General features: G+C 44.4%; 1 protein-coding gene across 8 annotated transcripts in view; it reads right to left on the bottom strand.

Annotated features, from left to right (window-relative positions):
* Positions 1-19,543, bottom strand: part of TUT7 (terminal uridylyl transferase 7) — a 575,072-nt gene extending 555,529 nt beyond the window's left edge. For 2 of the 8 annotated variants that reach the window (XM_029617152.1, XM_029617123.1), the window contains exons 1-2: positions 18,835-18,940; positions 17,955-18,027 (exon numbers count right to left, since the gene is read on the bottom strand). The gene's annotated coding sequence lies outside the window, so the exon portion shown is untranslated. Of the gene's footprint in view, positions 1-17,954; positions 18,028-18,643; positions 18,941-19,163; positions 19,192-19,357 lie in introns of those variants that run through there. The other 6 variants (XM_029617143.1, XM_029617104.1, XM_029617137.1 and 3 more) reach the window with 5 other exon arrangements.
* Positions 19,544-21,666: the final 2,123 nt, after the last annotated feature.

Raw genomic sequence — 21,666 nt, 5'->3', positions numbered from 1 at the left:
CTGCTGAGGTAATCCGCAGTGACGGTCTTTTCCCACGATGTGAGCAGCCGAGATCCCTTGCAGGTTTGATTCCGCCCACACCATTGGGGAGGGGGGGGGGGGTGCTTGGCTTCTGGTTCCTCCCTGGCGGTTGATGTAGGCCACTGTTGTGGCATTGTCTGACATGACTGATCGATTCTCCACGGAGTCTTTGACTGAATCATAGACAGGCTAGTCTGACTACTAGGGCTTACAGTCTGTTGATGTTCCATCCCGACTCTTTGTTCCATTGCCCCTGGGCCGTCAGTTCCTGGCAGTGGGCTCACATCTGTGGTGAGAAAGACCCAGGTCGGTGGGGATAGCCTTACTCCCTTGCTCAGATGGTCTTCTTGTAGCCATAGGAGCTGGATCCGTACATCCGCCGGTAACTGGAGGCATACAGTGTAGTCCTGGGACATCTGGTTCCATCATGACAGTAGGGATCATTGTAGTGGTTGCATGCAGGCCCTTGTCCAATGGGTGACTTCTAGGGTCGATGTCATGAGACTGAGGACTTGGAGGTGAGCACCGTTCAACAGTTTTCTCAACTGGTCCATCAATTTCCTTCTCCTTGTAAGGGGAAGGATGACCTTGTCTTGTTGGGTGTCAAATCGGACTCCCAGGTATTCTAGAGAATGGGAGGACTGCAGGCAGCTCTTGGTTGTGTTGACGACCCACCCATGATTCCGCAGTAGATTCTTGACTCTGGTGGTCACCTGATGATTTTCCTCTGATCAGCCATTCGTTCAGGTACACGTCACCACGGCACAGCAGGCAGCGATCTGCAGGGACATAAACAGTCATTTGATGTAGCAGCTAAGGATGGATTCCTGACATCTGTCCTGGGCATCCTTGAGTGCAGCTCCTCCTTCAACTGGAATGGTAGTGCGCTTTGCAACAGCGCAGACCATGGCATCCACTTTGGGGGAACATCAGGAGTTCTTTGGCTGAGGGTTCCAGAGGGTATAGGGCTTCTAGGGCCCATCCTCCTTTGAAACTGGCTTCTGGAGCGTTCCATTCCAGGTCGATCAGTTGTTGTACAGCCTGTAGCAATAGGAAATGGCGGGAGGCCCGACGGAGCCAGACCAGAGGGTAGGTTCGTCTTTGGTTCCGCTGTGGCACTTGTGCCTGGGATGGCCAGCACCTTCAGGGTCAGAGACACGAGATCTGATAACTTGTCTTGGGAGAAGAAATGCATCATGGTTCAGTATGGTTCCGTTCCTGGAGGGATTTCCCCTTCCTCCAGGGAGGCTGTGTCACTGGTGGTGCCGATTGCGCCTGGATGAAGGTTTGAAGTCCTTTAAAAAATTCCACCCAGGAAAAGGTTCCTGGGTCTATGTTGAACCCAGTGTCATTCCTCGATGGACCCGTCTGAGGAGGGTCCGAGCCAGGGATAGAGAGGTCCAGGGTACTATCGCTGGTGAAGCCGGATTCCTCTACTGGCAGAGGATGGCCTTGTCCTGGTACCCCGAGAGCCGCCTCGCACTGTAGACACAGGGCAGTAGCCTCTTCGTGTTGCGCAGCTCTTAGGTGGCAGGCTGGGCAGAGGGCTTGTCCCTTGACTTTCTTGACCGGTGGTGCCATGTTTTGTGAGCGTAGAGTCATTCAAAACTGGTCTGTGCGTTTATATGCACTCCAGGTGCGTCTAAGATGTGCGTGCAAGCTGCGACGATATGCGTGCAGGTCGCTATGTGCACTTAAGGAGGTGCGCACAGGCTCAATTTGTGCGCCCGGCATAGATGCGCACGCCACTGTGTGCACAAGTAGGTTATGCGCCTGGCTCACCGCTGTGCGCTTGGCTCAGTTATGTGGACAATACGGCGATCAAGGGGGGGGGGGGGAAGATGGGGCAGACAACCATGCGGGCAAGATGGCGCCCCCCACCCCCGGAGGGTCTCCATGTGGGAGGACCCTCGAACCGGATCGGGGTCTAGCCCGGACGGGGCTGATCAACCAGATACGACAGATGCTGGCCGGAGATCTGAGCGGCTATCCGAGCCTTGGAGACCAGAGATTTTAGGAGAAGATTTCTCCCTTACCTTGTCTCAGCGCTTCCCGGTCTCGTGCCGGGCGGTCTCCGGCTGCGGGGGGAGAGGGAAAAGTACCTTCACCGCCACGCTCTGTAGTGCACCCGCTGCCTCTCAGCCACTCCCGTTCCTGGGGGCTAAGTCCACGCCGGGAACCAGCTACTGGACTGAGGCCTACCTCTGAGGGATCTCGGAAATCACCTCAGGAATTTTCAACTGGGGGAGGGACCCTTAGGTATCACCGCAGGAGAGCGGGGCTAGTCTGTAGAGGTAAGATTATTTCTTCTTTCTTTTGGAATTTTTTCTCTTCTTTTGATTTGGATTCTCTAACGCGGTGCGAGCGTGTGTAGAGTCCCGAACTGCTATGGAGACGGAGAAATACTGAAGAGTAGAGCTTCCTGCACGGGTATATATAGTGCTGACATCAGATTGAAATCTGACTCCATCTCCAACTGCTATCAGGAGCATACTATACCATAGGTCCTGAGTCCATCTGCTACACACTAGGAAATTTATATTTTTTATGTGCAGAATTCCCCCAAGAACAACACTACCCTTTCTGGCCAATCAAGGAAAAGATGACTCCCCACCCCCACTGCCCACTAGATACTCATTTTCATTGCTGACCTTGAATGATGCTAAAACTTGAATTTAAAGGAAAAAAAATGTTTTATTTGTTCTGTATTCATATTAGCTGTAGAAAACAATAGCAATATTGCTGTGGCACAGCATTTTATGTAATATTACTACACCATCCACCCAATTACATGTTTACAGTTCACTGGGGGCCACAGAATTTAAAAACAAAAAATAAAAAAAAGGAGGTAAAACAGTGCTCTTTTAGTGGGCATAGAGTGATAACCTTATCAGTTACCTCAGTATTAAAACAGATCCCTCCTTGTCAGCTAGATCGTGCAATGATATCCAATACAAAATTAATAACCACAATGTCATTACACTTTACTATAAATTTTAACACATTATACACTCAAAGCATACCATTCAAAACTGCTCTGCTTACCATGCAGCTGCAAATACTGTTCAACACCTTAAAGAAATGATCATTTGCAACAGTGACATTCTGGGAACAATTTGGTTGAAGACAGTCCAAGGAGCAGAATGAAACCATGAGTATTTTCACAAAAAGAGGCCAACTTGGATTTCTCTACTTGAGCCACTGTCGACAGAGCGACTAAATCAGGAAGTTAATTGTACACTTCTCACGCAACAAACGTTCAGTTTGATGTGCAGCTAATCATGACTCAATGTTCAACTCATTATAGTAATGAGTTTACTATTTGAAACTGATCTGGCCACATATGAGCCTATATCTCGACTGTATATAGACACAAGAACTAAATCAGGGGGAGGAGCCAAGATGGCCGCCGGCATGAGACGCTGAACAGAGTTGCTCCGCAGATCGCTTGTTTTTTTCCCTATTAAACTGTTTCTGAATTCTATTAAAACTTTGAAAATGCCACACAAGCGTAAAGGCAGGGTAAGGGTATACCCTCCAAGCCTTCCCAGCCCGGCGGGGCAACGATATATCGCCGAGTTCGCGTCGGTGTCCCCGAATGTGGAAGCTCGTAACGCCGCTGCGGTGAAGCCGAGAGAAGCGGCGATATCGCCTGGCGAGATATCTCTGAGCCCACCAGAACCCCGGGGACTTCTGAGCAGCTCTCCCTTCCAACCGGACAGAGGAGTTGAAAACCCGGACGCTGAGGGTGCCGCGGGAGATCAACGTGAGGGATTTTCTGACCGGATTGGAACAGGGTTCCCCTCCCCCCACCTGTTGGAGGTATGTGAAGGCTTCTCGAGGATATTGGGGGACGAGGATAAGAATGGAGATTCTCTGGGAACAGCTAGAGAAAACCAACAGGAGCAATTGGGGGGAAATATCCTGCAACCCCTGGAGTTTAAAAAGCCAGAAGTCATTACTCTTGAAGCCATTTGGGAACTTATGGCTACTATGGCCCGGACTCTGAATACTCAGTCCCAGTTGATCAGCAAATTTGAAAATAAAATGGGAACTGTGGAAAAAGAACACTTGCAATTGAAACAAGACCACTTAACATGCACTCAAGATTTAACTACTAAAATCAATCAAACTCAGTCCCTTAATTCCTCAACAATGAAGGATTGTATAACTTCTCAAAGGAGGCTGGAGTCTGTTGAAAATTATTTGCGTTGTGCAAATGTAAGATTGGTCAATTTCCCAAGAGTTATGGGGGAGCCAAGTTTGGTGACTTTCAAGCGTTTTGCAACGGAGACCCTCAAGATTGAATCAACTAAGATTCCTACAGTGAAAAAACTCTTCTTTTTTAGAAGTAGTTCTCAGATTGCCATAGGAGAGAGAGGAGAAGTTTCCAATAACTTGACACAATTTTTGGAGAATTCTGAAATGGAAATCATTGAAAGGGCTACCCTTTTTGTTCAATTCTATACAGAGGAAGAAAAAAATTTCCTAATGAAAGCTTTTTTCCAGAATATGAATAATGATTTCATGGGGGGGCAGTGAGGGTTTATCCTGATCTCTCACGTCCCACCCAACAACGTCGGAGGTCTTTTTTAGCTATGCGCCCGGAGGTTTTGGCCAAAGGGGCTAGCTTTGCCCTTCGTTTTCCATGTAGATGTATTGTAAAATATTCTGGAAATCTATATGTTTTCTTTATGCCAGACCAACTGAGAAAGTTTTTAGATGGAAGGGCCATAACATGAGTATTAGGAGGTAAAGATATGTGAGAACACCTAATGCCGGTTTAAATATATAACGTGTATTTCAATAATGTCTTCTCTTATTTTCCTTTGGGTATCTCCCCCCCCCCCCTTTAATTTCCTATGAAAGAACTAATGAATGTTAGGTTATCCATTATATATGATATATGTATTATGGAAAAATATTTTTCTTTGTTGACATTTTCTGTAATTTCAGTCAAGATATATTCTTGTAATTATTTTGAAAACCCATAAAGAATTAAAAAAAAAAAAAGAACTAAATCAAAATGACAAGAAGCTGTGAGAACTTTTTTTTTTTTAATTTAAAGACATCTGTGGATTTGATACTGGTTAATATTTTTTTACATATTCAATTCTTTGTCCCTGTAACCACCATTTATGCTACTGCTTGGGTCAGGACTAACTGTTTTAAGATGTATTAAGAGCTGGATGTTTAGTAACAGATTTGCACTAAATCTTGGTAAAATTAAGTTGATAGTACCAAGCAGATTGTCTCGAGAGAATATCCCAGCTTCATTTCAGTTTGAATGGTCCATTCCTGTTGCTAAATGTGTCAGGAATTTAGGGAGCCTATCACAGCCTGATCTCATTACATATGCAGGTCAAGTTCATGATAAAAAGTGCTTTTTTTAAGCTTCATATGCTGCAAAAATTGAAGCCTTATTTATCTCCACCCAATTTTCATAAGGTATTACAAGCATTAGTACTGCAGGGCCTTGAGTATTATAATTCATTGTAGATTGGGCTTCCTAACTTAGCAATAACGACGTTTGTAAGTAGTTCAGAATACAGTCACATCAGTGCTGACAGGTTTTGGCTCAGAGAGCATATTATCCTATCACTGGTTGGCTTTAGCCTGCCACATCAAAGTTTAAGATCTGTACAATGGTCCACAGATCCTTCCTTGGGTTGTGAGACTCCAGTTTGAATTAATGCCATATTCACAAGCCAATAAGGGCTTTATGATCTGCCAGACAGAATCTTTCAGATATACATTCTGTTCAGCATGTGTGCTCGGCTGAAAAATAAGAAAATTTATTTTTTTATTTATTTGGATTTTCTTATATACAGATAGCCGTTTGCACATCGTATCGGTTTACATACAACTAATAACTTGTGGGCATAGCCCTTACAGAGAACAGTAGAAAGATGTGAAAACAAATATACAAGAGATATACGTATAATTAATAGATCTATGCACCAAAAAAACAAGGGATATATATGTATATAATAACAGGGAGTATAAACAGGGTTTCTTATACAACTAAATTAATAAAGATATCTTAAAGAGGACAATTATGATGGAGGAGTCAAGATACTAGCAAAACAATAACCTTAAACTATACAACGTTGTCATGAGAGATAGTAAACAGCCGTGTGGAGCTAAGTAAGTCAAAGATCCTAAAAGATTGGGTCGGGGAGATATAAGGGGTGTGTGAGAGAAAAACAAAGGAGGGCATACAGGGGATTGGAGAGAGGGGTGGGTCATGAACTACAAGGAGGTGGCCAAAAGGGGTTAAAGGAGTAGCAGGAAACGCTAAGGGGGGTGAGAGTCAGATGCAAGGGGTTATCCTATCGATATCCTGTTGTAGGGTCTTCTTCATTGGGAGGGGGAAAATGTGGGTAGGCCTGTATGAACAACCAGGTTTTTAGGTTTTTTTTTAATTTAGGAGTTGAGGTCTCAGTGCGTATATCAGGGGGTAGGGAGTTCCATAGAGTAGGGCCAGCAAGGGAGAATGCTCTATTCTTGGTAAAGGTAAGTTTGAAGGTTTTGATTGTCGGGGTGCGGAGGGTTCCTTGGAGGGCGGGGCACGGATGTAGGGGAGGGGTGATCCAGTTGAGGTTTTCATTAGTCAGGCTTTTATGTATGAGTGAGAGGGCTTTGTACAATATGCGTGACTGTATGGGGAGCCAGTGAAGTTCAATAAGTGTTGGTGTGATGTGGTCCCTTTTTTTTGGAGTTGGTGAGGATACGTGCAGCGGCGTTTTGTAAGAGTTGTAAGGGTTTGGTATGTGTAGAGGGGAGGCCAAGGAGGAGGGCGTTACAGTAGTCTATTTTAGAAAAGATAATAGACTGGAGAACTGTGCGAAAATCAGAGAAGTGTAGTAGTGGTCTGAGTTTTTTAATAGTTTGTAGTTTGAAATAGCAGTCACGGATGATAGCGTTGATGAAGGGCTTGAAAGAGAGTTGGTTATCAATGATGACACCAAGAACATTATCGGTAGCAGGGCCCCTTTTTATGGGGTGCACTCTCAAGCGAGCTACAAACAATTGGATGTGTTCAAACATTCACAAAGAAGTCTGAAACATTGTTCTTTCAATATTCATTTGATGTTGGTGATTTCTCCTAGTTTTATTACCCATGCTAGTAGCTATTTTGATTTGTTACAGATAGTCTAAGCAAAATTCATTGCAGTTTTTGCTTAATCATTGTTTAGCAGGCATGGCTTTATATTGTTTTATGCCTTTGTATTGAATTTGTATGTTTTTATTTTATCCTGCTTAGAACACTGGATTATATGGGTTAGAAATGTTTTGAAATAACACATGTTTCTTATGATACCATTATCTCCTGTTCTAGTCAGCCAAATTGTATCACCTGGGGTTAATGATGCAGCGGAAAACTCCTTATCCATTTCTGCATACAATTCAAGCTGCCCTAACCTAAAAGTATGTTCACTCTGCAGTTCTTCATCTCTCCTCTCTCGCTTTACACCTTCTTTCAAAAACTCTGCTCATCAGGCAAGTGGCTCTTATCTGTGCCTTTCTCCTACACTGCTAATGCCTAAATCTTTGCTTCCCACCGTGCTGCACCATACAACTAGAACAGCTTGTGGAGTTGGTGCACAATGCTCCATTTTTGCCGTATTCAAATTCATCCTAAATACCTACCTTTTGAGGCCTCTTTGAAACTTATTGGTTTTAATTTTTTTCTATAACATTATTGAAGACTATCAGGGCAAGACCCTGATGGGGGCTTGAACTGAGGTACTCTCAACCTAGTTTGATGCACTCTCTACCTAGATGCTACAATGTACAAATCTCATCCTTGTGTATCTTTCCTCACTCCAAATCACATCAAATCTTCACCGAGTGTACTGTGCTGTTCGTACCTCTGATTGTGCATATAATACTGCCCCCCAAACCTTAGACCACCACCAAAACCTCATCTCGAGTTACTAGTTGACCCTCGTATAGTGATAAATAGTTAACTATTATGAGAGCCTTATAAAAAGAGTCTCTCTCTCCCCCACCACCCCCTAATGCGATAAAAAACCTGTCTGGGCAGTAATGCAGAGTGAGATGAGAAAACGCGGTGTGCGATAAATTTAACCTGTGTTGCGATAAAATAGCTGTGTGAGGCGGTAATACAAAAATGTCCCTGAACACACCCCTTTCCCTTATCGTGGACGTTAGACCTGCAAAATTTATAGCAAAATGATGAATCCAGGTCTTGACCACGTCCTCCGGCACAGATTCCTTGATTGTGTGCAGAGTGAAAAATGTTTTTAAATTTGCCAGTTTCTAGTTTCATGAAGTGTTCCCTTGTGCTAGTGATTTTGAAGAGATAAATAACAGTTCCCTATTTACTGGTTCCACCTCACTCATGATTTTATAAATTTTAGTCATACCTCCTCACAGTCCTCTCTTTCCCAAGCTAGAGAACCCTAATCAGTTTAGCCTGTCTCCCAAGGGAGCTTATCCATCCCCTTTTATCATGTTTGTCACCCTTCTCTGTACCTTTTTTGATGTCTATTATGCCTTTCTTGAGATGGGAGCAACCAAAACTACACACAATACTTGAGGCATAGTTGCACAATGGATCTATACAAAGACATTATCATATTCTCAGTTTTGTTCTCTATTCCTTTCCAAATAATTCCTAACATTATATCTGCCTTTTTGACCACCGCTACATACTGACCCAAAGATTTCAAAGTATTATCCACAAGGACGCGGAGTTCCTTCTCCTGGGTGGTGACTCCTAACACACAACCCAGCATCGTGTACTTGCAGCTGGAATTATTTTCCCCAAAATAATGCACTATCTGGTAGATCTAGAGAAATGATAAATACTAATAGTAATAGTAGATGTTTGCATGTTCAATTCTAAAGCTGGAGACAAAATTGTGAGGTATGAATTTATTTTTTTTTTTTACTTTCTAACCCACTCAAATTGTTCTCTGCAGGGAACCAAAGAACATGCATTAAAAAACCAAAGCATATATAGAAAACTACAAATCACAAACTGACAAATTAAATATCAAAAATATTGGTTTCCTATATATTCACCCCATGACAACATCTAAATGCTGACACCACAGCTACAGAACTCAGTTACAAAAGCATATCTTAATGCTCTATACCAAGAGCCTGCCTGAAAAATATTTTCACCCTTTTTGCTTGGAGAAAGGAATGCAATATGAATTGTCATGGTTCTGACCTCTTGGGAAACACTGATCTGCCTGTGGCATTTACATGATTAGGGAGAGTTACTGTGACCTAGTCTCAAATAAATTAGATCATGTGACAACAGTGCTTAAAAATATAATTTATTTTTCAGAAATGCAGCTTAATAAATGAATTTCTGATATAGTCTACTAGATCAGTAGTTCTCAGTCCTAGAGATGACTAACTTAGAAACCAGTCAAAACCTTTTAGAGCCTAAAAGGAATTATTTTCCTTATTTTGTTTATTTTTTTTTTTTTTTTTTGCTTTTGAGTGTGGAGTTTTGTTTTGGTTTTTTTTTTTACTTTATCTATCTCCTGCCCCATTAGGCTTTACCCCCAACTCTCCCTGCTTCTTTCAGGCACTCTCTCCCTGTGGAGTATACATAAGACAACCCCAAAATACCTTAAAAGACCAGAACCAGAGATCTAGTCTGGTCCACCTTAAGTCTCAATACAACAGGGAATCATGGTCTGGGCGGAGCCTGCTGAGAAGATATATATCTAGCTGGACCCAGGAAGGAATAGGAGGTGCTGACGTATGAAGGAACCTACGGAAGACCCAGACCGAGAAACTGTAAGTGTTCATAAGGTGCAAGGTGTGCAGAGTGGTTTCTTTTCTATTGTATATTAAACATGCATGGAAAACCAGTCAGAGCGTAGCCTGCATCTATTCTCTGGCCATTATGACCACACAGAGTGCCACACTCCTCTTCTAGCACAAGACCTAGCAAAAGGGGACAGCTTCAGGCCACATCATCTTAGCCTGGAGCTCCCCGAGTGATAGTGGCTTTTTGGGCCAGGTTGGGACGCCAATATCAGCAGTTTCTTGAGTGTGCCTTGGTGGTAGGCCCTGAATTTCAAGTGACTGCCAATAGTCTGGTTTTCAAGACAAACAAAATAAGTAAATTATCCTATTTTATGGTAAATCTGTTTTTATTTTTTAAAAAGCATAAAATAATGAACATTATAAAGTATATATATGAATACATACAGCATATTTTTTGTAAAACTCTTATGTTCATTTTTCTCTTCCTAGTCCATTTAACTCCCATCCCTCCTCCCAAAACCATCCCTCCATTCCATTCCTCCCTCCCTCCCTGCACCAATGGAGTTCTTAAATAAAAATACATTAAAGATCTTATCAAGTCCTTATTCAAGTACATTAAAGATCATCTGTTAAATGTCTATGCGATTAAGAAAAAGACTTTTTGAGTCATGTGGTAATGTTAGTATAAAGGGTAACCAAATGCATTTATTGCTCTTCTAGTTCTGATTGAAGATTGGGTGGCATAGGCACCCGTTGTTCTGAGTGATCAGAAGTGGGTCCTTTCCCAAGGAAATGTGCCTGCGAATGGAGAGGTCCTGAAGTATTCGAAACCACACTTAGCGAGGCCAGTGAGGTGCTATCAGGATCATGCTTCCCTTGTCCTGACGTAACTTCACGAGAGTCTTCGAGACAAGTGGAAGTGGAGGGAATGCATATAAGAGACCTGTTGCCCATGAGAGGGAGAACGCATCTCTTGGCTGAGATGTTGGCTGTGAGCGAAAGAGCAAAAGTTCTCTACTTTGCGGTTTTGAGGTGATGCAAAGAGGTCTATGTGAAGATAACCCCAACGTTGGAATATTGAGTCCACCACTGTGGGGATCAAGGGACCACTCGTGCGGTTGAAAGGCGCAACTCAGCTTGTCTGCCAACACATTGTCCACTCCCGGCAGGAAGATGGCCCTGAGGTACATCGAATGGGAGAGGGCCTCCACCCATATCTGCGCAGCTTTCTGACACAATAGGTAGGAGCCCATCCCTCCCTGTTTGTTGATGTACCACATGGCCACCTGGTTGTCCGTCTGAACCAGGATGACCTGGTTGGAAAGGTGATCCTGAAATACCCTGAGAGCATATCTGATTGCTCACAGCTCCAGGAAATTGATTTGGTGTTTGGCTTCCTCTGGAGACCAAGCTCCTTGTGTCTGCAAATTGGCAATATGAGCTCCCCAGCCGAGGATGGAAGCTTCGGTTGTGAGAATTATTTGAGGGACTGGAGCCTGGAAGGGTAGGCCTTGGAGGAGATTGATCTGATTTTTTCACCAGGCTAGAGACTGACGAAGTGGGTCGGTGATGTGGACAATGGTCGATAGAGGTTGGATGGACTGAGTCCATTGTGCCCTTAGCGTCCACTGCATGACTCTCATGGCAAGCGGGCCATTGGGGTAACCTGCACTGAGGACGCCATGTGTCCCAGCAGGATGAGGAAGTGGCATGCAGTCGAGCGGTGCTGAGACCGTAGCTGGTGTGCAAGAGAAATGGGAGTGAGAGCTCGCTGTCAAGGCAGGAATGCCTTTGCCTGAAGGGTGTCCAAGTCTGCCCCTATAAAGGACAAAGTTTGAGACCGAACTAAGCAGGATTTCTCGTAGTTGACGAAAAATCCTAGCGAAATCAGAGCGTGTAAGATAAGATGTAGGGACGACAGAGCAGTTTGCTGAATGGAAGCCCTGATCAACCAATTGTCTAGATAGGGCTATACGTGAACACCCTGAGTCCTGAGAAAGGCTGCTACTACTAAGAGGCAATTGGTAAAGACTCGTGGTGCAGATGCCAGGCCGAATGGTAGCACTCTGTACTGATAGTACTTGGGGCCTACCAGAAATCTCAGAAATTTGCGATGAGATGGAGTTATCGCAATGTGTGTGTACGCATCCTGGAGATCGAGAGAGCACAGCCAGTCTCCTCTTTGCAGAAGAGGAAGGAGGAAACCCAAGGTTACCATCTTGAACTTTTCTCGGTGGAGGTACTTGAGGGCACGTAGGTCCAGAACTGGAAGAACGCCGCCTGATTTTTTGGAGATTAGAAAGTACTGGGAATAGAATACTAGGCCTTGTTGGGAGTAGGGCACTGGTTCTATTGCTCTGGACTGGAGGAGGAGGGAGACCTCCTGTTCCAGGAGTGCTGAGTGGTCAGATGTTCCAAGTCAGCAGAGGTGGGGAGTCCAGTGAGAAGGAGAGAAAGTTCAGGTGATAGCCCTGAGAGATTATGGCAAGGACTCACTGGTCTGAGGTGATTGTGTGCCACCTGTTGTGGAAATGGCACAATCGACCTCCCACTGGTATCTGAGGCAGTGGGGGCTGGCTCTGCTCTCTATGCAGGAGTCAAAAACTAGAAGCAGGGCCCGGCTGAGGAGCTGCTTGCGGCTTTTGTTTCCGAGGTTGACAAGACTGGGCCTTTTGGAAAGGTCTCGTGGAACGAGTTCTAGACTGTGGTGGATAGGACTTCTTTGGACGGAAGAATGACTTTTTAGTTTCCTTCCTGAATGGCTGTTTAGAGAATTACTCAGAAGGCATCAGAGTGAGTTGGTGAAGGGTCTCATGATGCTCCTTGAGTTCCACCACCGTCCGTTAAATCTGTTTCCCAAACAGGTTGTCTCCTATGCAGGGCAGATCAGACAATCTGTCTTGTACTTCAGGGCACAAGTCCAAAGACTTAAGCCAGGCCCATCTTCTTGCAGAAATAGCAGCTGCAGATACCCTAGAAGCGGTGTCTAAGATATCATAAGAAGATCTTATTTCATGCTTCTCTGCCTCAAAACCCTTGTATACCAGGGTTTGAAGCTGTTCCTGGAATTGCTGAGGCAGGGACTCTGCAAAGTCCTGTATCTGCTTGAATAAGACCCTATTATATTGGGTCATAAAGAGCTGGTAAGAGGCGATCCGAGAGATGAGCACTGAACCCTGGAAAACACGCTGGCCAATGGCATCCAGGAATTTCTGCTCCTTACGGGGGGGGGGGGGGGGGGGGGGAGGAGTGGGGTTTTGAGCATCATGCCCTCTTTTGGGCAGATTCTACAACCACAGATTGGTGATCCAGCTGAGGATTCTGGAACCCTAGGGCTGACTGTACCAAATAAGTGGTATCTGCCTTTCAGTTGACTGGGGCTACGGAACCAGAGTGTTCAATTCTTTTTGAGAAGATCCAAAAGTGAATAGGGATGAAGGTTATTTCCTTGGGAGCATCCATGAATTGTAACAGCTCCATCATTTGGTGCCTATCTTCTTTCTCATTCTGCAATTGGAAGGGAACAAAGTCAGACATTTCCTTCACAAAATTTATGAAGAACAAGTCCTCTGGAGGAGAACGCTTCCTACTTTCAGTAGGAGACTGTGGCGATAGTAAATCATCGGTGTCTTGAGATGAATCGTCAGTCCAGGTGTCATAGGGATCAGCACTTGCCCCTCTAGGAACCTGAGAAGAACGGAACAATGGCATTCCTGAAGGTCCTGGTCTAGGATCTGAAGGCATCGAGGGAAGTACTGGAGGCACCGATGAAGGCATAGAGGGCATCGATGGATGGATTGGTGGCGCCGATGGCCACATCGGCAGGACTCCTGATGGAGGAATGCGGAACGGTGTTTCTCCTCCCGATGACAGGGTAAGCGGGGAAGGCACCAGAGCCATCGGTGACCCAGGATCCATCGGTGGAAAAGCGGCTACAAGGGCTTCCATCTTCGAGAGCAGTGGTGCGAATGCTGCCGGAATGGGATCGATGGATGGTTCGGCAACCGGCACTGATTTCGGCACCGGGGGAACTTGGAGTCTGTGCATTGCCTTATCGATGGCCTCCTGAACCATCCGGTCCAGTTCTTCACAGAGACCTGGAGCAAGCAGCCCCAGCTCCGGAAGGGAAGAAGGAGGCAGAGGCATAGCCAGAGGGACCACCGTTAAAGGCGGAGTCGCGGCTCCCGATACCCGTCCGGGTGAGGGTTGCCTCGGTGACCCGGTCGCAGAAAGAGTCTATGCCTTTTCTGGACGGGGTTCTTTGATGGCGGCTCGGACAATGGCGAGGTCAATGATTTTCCTTCATCGATGGTCCGAGACTTCCGGTGTCGATGCCGATGTTTCTCTCTACGATCCCCTCGGTCCTGAGGGGGAGTAGAGGTAGTCGAAGGCTGAGAAGTTGTCAACGCCGGACAGTCACCAGCCAGTGGCCGATACCGGCACAAAGTGGTCAGTGCCAGTTCAGATGACATTGATGCAATAGAAGTCGTCGAGTTTGAGAACGGAAGAAAAAGTTCAATTTTCTCCATTCTGGCCTTGCGACCTTTTGGTGTCATTAAGGCACATTTGGTGCAAGTCAGGACATCATGCTCGCACCCAAGACACATTACACAGACTTTATGAGGGTCTGTTATGGACATGGTGAGAGTACAGTCCGGGCACTGATGGAACCCAGACGCCATGGCCTTTGAAAAATTGAGCCGCGGTGCGATCGACGGCCAGTAGGCCGCGAGGGCCAAACTTGACGGGAATAGACCGAAAATGGGTGTAAAAAAAAAAAAAAAAAAAGACTTACCAGAGTACCGCGGAGTCAAAAATTCAAAAGAGGGACGCCTGTGGGGTATGAAAGTTTTTAGTAATTCCATGAGGAAAATTCCTGTCAGGAATCTCTGTGGAGCTCCTTAACACGCATGGCTACTGCTGCGTGGAAAAAAGAAGACTGAAGTGGGACCCCTGCTGGCTGCGGGTTTAGTTCCATGCTGGCTTGCCCAGTAGGTGCCAGTCAAAGTTCTAGAAACTTTGACAAACGTGATCTGTGATTGGGCTCCATCCTTTGATGTCACCCATATGCGAGGACTACCATCCTGCTTGTCCTGTGAGAAAGCCTATTTATTGCAATGTGCGTTATTACCATAAAACATGCCCCTCTTCCAATCACATGCAATAGTTTGGTGAATCTAGTCTAAGAGATGAGAAGCATTGGTTCCTTTCTGTAATGCAATCTTAGAACAAATGACAGCTCATAATACTAAAAAAAAGTTTAATAAATGTTTTGTATTTCCCATTTTCTATGAATTTTGATGATTATGGGATTATTGCATTTTTTTAAGGTTTATTGATTCCCCCCCCCCCCCCATGCGAACCTTAAGCTCTTGGAAAAAATATAAAATACTTCCAGTAGTTACTTGTTTATCACAACTAAACTGATTTCCAGTCCCTGCTGACACTATTATATTAGCAAAAGGTTTGCCACTACAACCCCTTCCCCCAACCACCACCTCTAATCTCACTCTATGAAATCCACTTATAATTGCAAATGACTGGGCAGTTTTTCACGATGCCAGTGGGTAAGCATCTAGCAACATTATTAATAAACTTCATGCTACAAAACTAGGTGATCTTGCTAAGTTTTAAGCCCAAAATTTTAATTTTGCCAGGCAAGTGTTCAAAATTTAACCCTTAAGTGATCTCCCCAAAAATATGGAGCCCTATTTTTCAGTCATTGGTCATAAGGTCACAGAAACTACTATGCAATCTCATTTCTGGTTTCACTACAGTCTTCATGTAAAATCCTCTCTTTAAATTCAAACAACCCAGTATTAAAGTAAAATAACCCTCTTACTTTCCACTGTAAGAGACTCAGGTATTTTGATAATTTTCTGATCACTTGACAAAAAAAAAGTCATTAGAATAATGAGCAAAGAAATGGAGACATAAGTGATCAAGTAAATGTATCTGTAATGCTGTCAATCTCCACATGGAAAATACCAGTATGCTGGTGAGATTCACAAAGCTTTACAGAGGACTGTTTCATTGTTGCAACAACTGGAAAAAAATGGACCACTTGAGAAATTAAAGCCTGTAAAGCTAGAATATAAAACAGTTAAAAAAAAAAAAACAACAAAATACCTTCCTTTTCCAAGATTATTCTATGCTCATGATAGGAATCAAGAATTTCTGCTTGCCTTTAAGCAATATGCTTGTATTAAATGATATCAATTTCACCTTAGAGACAACTGTTTCACTTGTCAAACTCATCAGCAGCGGTGGAAATGTTTTTTTTTATTAAAAATAAAATTGATATAAGGTGTAGGGGGAAATATTTATAGGTTTTTTTTCTTCCCACTTTTTACTTTTCTAACTAATTTTTTTGCCCCTTTCCTTTGCTCTCCCATTCTTTTTCCCTGTCAACTTGTCCTTAATGTCCTTCTTGTTTCTGCAGCCCTGGCCTGGTGGCCACTGCTCTTTCCAGCCCAGGACCACTACTGCTTTTTCTGGCCCTGGAACTTCTGTTGCTCCTCCCTTCCCAGGTCCCTCCTCCTAGCCCAAAGCCAGCGTAGATCTAGTGGCAGACACACGGTGCCAAATTTTAGGCATACAGTTTTTTTCCAGCCCTGTTTAGCAATCATCTTTGAGTGTTACCATTGATATGAAGGATGACAACTATGATGATCCAATTCTCTTTTGCCCACAATTCCAGATCTTGACCACTTTTAATATCACCCCAAACTGCTCTCATCTTTTTTTTGTCCTCTATTGTGTTCTCCAATACTAGATAATCTAATTTGTCACCAGAACCTCTGAATACAATACCAGAAAGCCTAATTCTCCTTTTGATCTTCCACCTTCCATCATCTCACGCACTATTTGAGATCGACCTTCTAGCTAATTTTCAGAGTTCTATAACAGCACACTTCAAATACCTGCAATTCTTCATGTTCTCGTTATTATAAGTCCATGTTCCACATCTATACCCTACCATTGAAATGTAAGTTCCATCTGCTGTGATCTATGTACAAATCAGCAGTTACAGGTGAATTTTAAAAGGAGTTACATGTGTAAATGTAACATACTATCATACCAATTTTAAAAAAGCAATTTATGCACGTAAAGCGTACTTATGTGTATAACCTTTGGACAATTCAATGGCATATATTGTAGCAATTTTCAAAAGCCCACTTACTTGAGTAAAGTGCATTTACATGTGTAAAATCCAATTTTAAGCACGAAAATGCTTTTTAAAAATCAGGCCCTTAGCCAAGTGTAATGGGAAGGCATCATGGCGAATTATAAACAAAATTAATTTTTTATTTTTTTTTTAAACAGTGGCCAAGTGTTTTGCTTCAGGCCACTGAACACCTAGGTGCTGCTGACTAGCACCTTATTTTCAACTACAGAAACATAGAAATGACGGCAGGAAAGGACAAAACCGTCCATCCAGTCTGCCCAGCAAGCTTATGGTAGCATCAGACTTATTGGTAAAGGGTAGTAACAACTGCATTAGCAAGTTACCCCCATTCTTATTTTTTTCCCAGACCTTAAAATTTAGTGTCCTTATTGACTGCTGTCTGAATCTGATTCCCCTTTTTTTCTTTACACCCTACCGTTACAGCAGAGAGCAGTATTGGAGCAGAGAGCAAAACTGGAGTTGTATCAACAGTATGAAGGCTTATTGGTTAAGGGTAATAACCACCACACCAGCAAGTTGCCCCCATGCACTTTTTTCATTTCCATCCTTTAGTCTTTAGGAATCCACAGTGTTTATCCCATGCCCATTTAAAATCTTTCACTTTTTTTGTCTTCACCACTTCCTCCAGAAGGGCATGGGGTGGTAGGTCATGAGGAGGAAGAAGTGTTTATAGTGTTGTGCCTCTGACTGAGCTGCCTGAGATGCAGCATTATGTAGGTGAATAATACCTGCACTGCAGAAGACTAAAGCTTGTTTTTTTTATTTATTTATTTTTTTTGGTTGACCAGCAGATTTTATGCAGCCCACTAAATTTCTTCTGTGCAAGCTCTGTGGTCAAGTTAAAATTTAAGTAAAACAATACATATTTCCTGTTCCTTTAAAACTAAAGGACAATTATCTTATTGAGGATAGGATAATTTAATGTCTTTGGGGAGAACCTTAGCCATTTAGAACTACATCTATGAAACACAAAAAGGCAACATACCTTACTGTGCTCATAAATGGTAGTGGCAGTACAAGTTTTTGGACGTGTGCCTCCACTCTCTTCTATGGTACACCTGAAAGATCAAAAACATAATTCAGTTTCCACATCCACCCAAACTCTGGCTTTTCTGTTCATACTCCCAATTAAGTGCCAAGAATAAGAGGATAGTGGTTTTAAATAAATCTTTGTACGTCTTGCTGAAATTTACATACCTATCATTTACAATTTACAATTTTGAAGTTTCTATTTTTCCTTAAACCAGGCATGTTTGGTACAATGCCACAAATCAACACTTGTTTATTTCTGTTGGGAGTCACTGTCCCCCCATATGCCTGCATTTTGGACACAGCACAATACCATTTTCGTAAATGAGGGATATGCTAGTGTTTACTTCCATCTCTCAGATACACTGGGTACCTCAATTGTAGTAAAGATTGCTTTTTGTGGGAGTTCCTAAATTGTCATACAGCGCTACCAGAGGGTCAATGGCCTTAAACATCCGTTTTCATTAGACTAGTGGCCCCTGTTTTAAGCGTGTTGGGCCCCAGTCTTCACATTCTAGCCTCAGTGTTAATACACAGATGTGAAGCACGTTGCTCAATACTGTCTAAACAAAACAATGGAAACCCAGGCTAAAACTTGCTTTTCCTATCATATTTTGAATCAAACTATCAGTAGCAAAGACATACTAATAAACAAAACCCCTCTAGGGCTATACATCCACTTCTGCCGACACGAGTTTCTTCGCAACCAAGAACATCTTACTCTGCTAAAGATCAAGAAGCTGCTGCGGTTCCCCGGGAAGAGAGAGAAAACAGAAAACTGTCCAAAACTACAGACTCTTCCACAGGGAGCTCAGGAGCAAGCACCAACTTCTCACCAACCACTTTTCCTTCTCGACCAGAACCACCCTCTCCTTCCGCATCACGGAAGCCACGTGAACACGCAATAAACGCACGCACAGACACCCACTGCGCAGGCGGAGCAGGTAGTAAACACCGGCAAAAAGAAAAAAAAAAAAGGTGGGGGCAAGAAGATGAACCCAGCCTACTCTTCGCCGAGGAGCCTCTAGCGTCATTTTTATTTCAAACAAATTAAAGACAGCGGGGGCAACACACATCGGTTTACAATTAACACACACACCCCACCCCCGCATAAAACGAAAGCAAGCTTAACATGCTCCGTCAGAAGAGAGATTAAGAGACGCACCGCCTATCACCGAGGAGCGGAGCTTAGGCCCTAAAGACCGGCGCGCACCCCCACCCCCCTGAACTAGAAGAGGCGATCCACACCCGTGACATCACAAAGCAAAGGCGCCCTTTGTATACCAACACACCCACCCACCCCAGCAACGCGGCTTCCAGAACCCCGCCGAGCGAATGAGTGAAAGCGGCGTCTCTTACCGCTGCCGCCCTGCGCTCCTCTGGCGCGTAACCGCCAACGCGTCCACAAGATAATTCACTCGGGAGAGTGTCCGGCCGCGCGCTGCTCCTCACACAAGAGATGCGGGCGGGAGAGCCACTCGCAGAGCCTGTCGGGAACGAGAGAACGTGAGCCCCCCCCCCCCACCGCCGGCACCAGTAAGCCCCTCTCCCCGCTCTACGCCGAATCACGTTCACGTGCCGTCACGGCTCCGCAGCCTCGACCGTCCCCCGGGGAAAAAAAAACTGAGGACACCTGGGCAGGACAGCGGCAGCGCCCCCTAGCATCAGGAGGACCGCAGGCGCACCTCCGGACGCTCGGGAGGAAACAGCGCCCGCGGAAATCAAAGCCCTGCAAGTGCGAAGCCGGGCTATTCAAGGAGAGCGCGATAAAAATGATAACATCAATCAAAATGAGGGTAGGGTGGACCGCTGTAAGGTTAATTCATCTAGTATGGTGTGGTTTGTTTTTTTTTCTTCTTCTTAAAGATTTCTCTTCAGCTTTGCATTCTCAAATCTTTCATCCGCTCTAAACAATAATACAGCTTTAAATCTCGCCCCGCCCCCTCACCGATTTAAAGTCTCAACTGAAAATACATAATAGCCAGATGTCTAACCTTTCAAGAAGGTGTCGAGGATGGGGGGGGGGGGAGAGAGAGAGAGGGGAGGTGCTGTTTTTCTGCACGGAAACCCCGAGATGGCGCTCTGGTAGGACTGCGCTTCCCTCCTCCTGGCTCGGCCCTTTGTCTTTCTTTTCTTTCCCTTTCTGTACATCAACTCTATGCGCTGTTGCTATAGAGAAAATAGGGTCGGGGGGAGAGACTGGCTTTGGAGGAGTATTGTTGTTGGAAGGACTACCGCTGCTCATTTGTCCCCCTTTTCTTACCCCTAAGAAAACGCGGAGGGAAACTCCCGAACGTCGGCCCCATTCCGCGCAATGCAAGTCAGCAAACGCGCCTCGGAGTGGCTCTGCTCTCTGGTGAGTGCTGCAGGAGGGCTCTGCTCCGTTCGCCCTGCTTAGCTGCACGGTAGAAATCTGAAACACATTGGTAGCTAAGTTACTGGTTTAACTTTAGACATCTAAAACGATGGCTAAAGAAAGACGGAAAGGATTCTTGTTTACAGGCTGAACATCGTTATCACTATCCTTAGGAGAGAAGTATTCTAGAAAAGCATTTTGATGCTTGCTTGTACGTTTGAATGTGAGCAAGGCATATCGTGACTTTTTTTTTTTTTTTAATCCTTACTCGAAGGGGAGTCCCATGCTGATGATTCATGTCAAGACTCCAGCCAAAAAAATACCCAAACAAACAAAACTAAGAGGAAAGAAATATATTCCCAGGAGGTCTGCCAGCTAGCATGATGTCAACTCTGCTGCATTTCACATAGGGTAACATCTTTTACCGCAATCCTTGGCTAAAAACTCCTTAACGAAAATGTTTTTCTTTTATTAAATCACTTTTTATATTTAGTAACTTCTCATTGTACTATACCTCTTTACCCTAACTTTCCTGCTACTTAAGGAATTCCAGAACTGCCACTACTACCTTCTTTTGGAGGCAACACCTTGCATTCATTACCGTCTCTAGAGAACACTTTCTTTTTAATAATAGCTAAACTCACAAAACATTTGTGGTCAAATAAGTATTTTAATTGAACCATCCCTATCTCCGTGCATCCTCTCCCTCCTCGGGGACAAATCTATTACAACAATAGTCTTGTGTCCGACCTGGAAACCAGATCTGTTTGTGGCACTCCAGGACCAGAGTTGCCTACCCTCTGCACTAGTGCAAACCTATTGAAAAGTCTTTGGAGGAAGCAGCCCTTTCCCCACCATGCCCAAAGGGCTGCTTTATTTTTTTTTTCTTCTTGGATGACACTGGCTACCCCAACCCTAATACCCATTTCTGCTTGGTATGAGGGCTCTTGAACTTGTTTGAGCTCACTTTATAAGAAGTCATATTCTTGGGCATAAGCGGTCACGAGTTCAACTACTAACATTTGTCAAGTGGTGACCTAATTAGCATCGCGTACCTTAGAAACTGGATGCTTTGACTAAAGAGGATGCAACCAGCAGGGCTGGAGTTTTCAAAGCGACCCTTTCTTCCCCCCTCCCAAGTGGGCCTGATTAGTGGGTTTTGACTGGACTGGTGTAATGAAATGAAATGAGAAATTTTTTACCTGTTAATTTTTTTCCATTAGTTTCACTACACCAGTCCAGGTCCCTCATGGGACGTAGGACCCCTTTGCGCAGAGCAGTCCCAAGAAAGATATAAGAGAGATTCCCATGT

This window comes from Rhinatrema bivittatum, chromosome 1, assembly GCF_901001135.1.
Source record: "Rhinatrema bivittatum chromosome 1, aRhiBiv1.1, whole genome shotgun sequence".
NCBI classification, from domain to species: Eukaryota; Metazoa; Chordata; class Amphibia; order Gymnophiona; family Rhinatrematidae; genus Rhinatrema; species Rhinatrema bivittatum.
The sequence above is the reverse complement of the archived record's forward strand: the minus strand, read 5'-3'. Positions and strand labels throughout refer to the sequence as shown.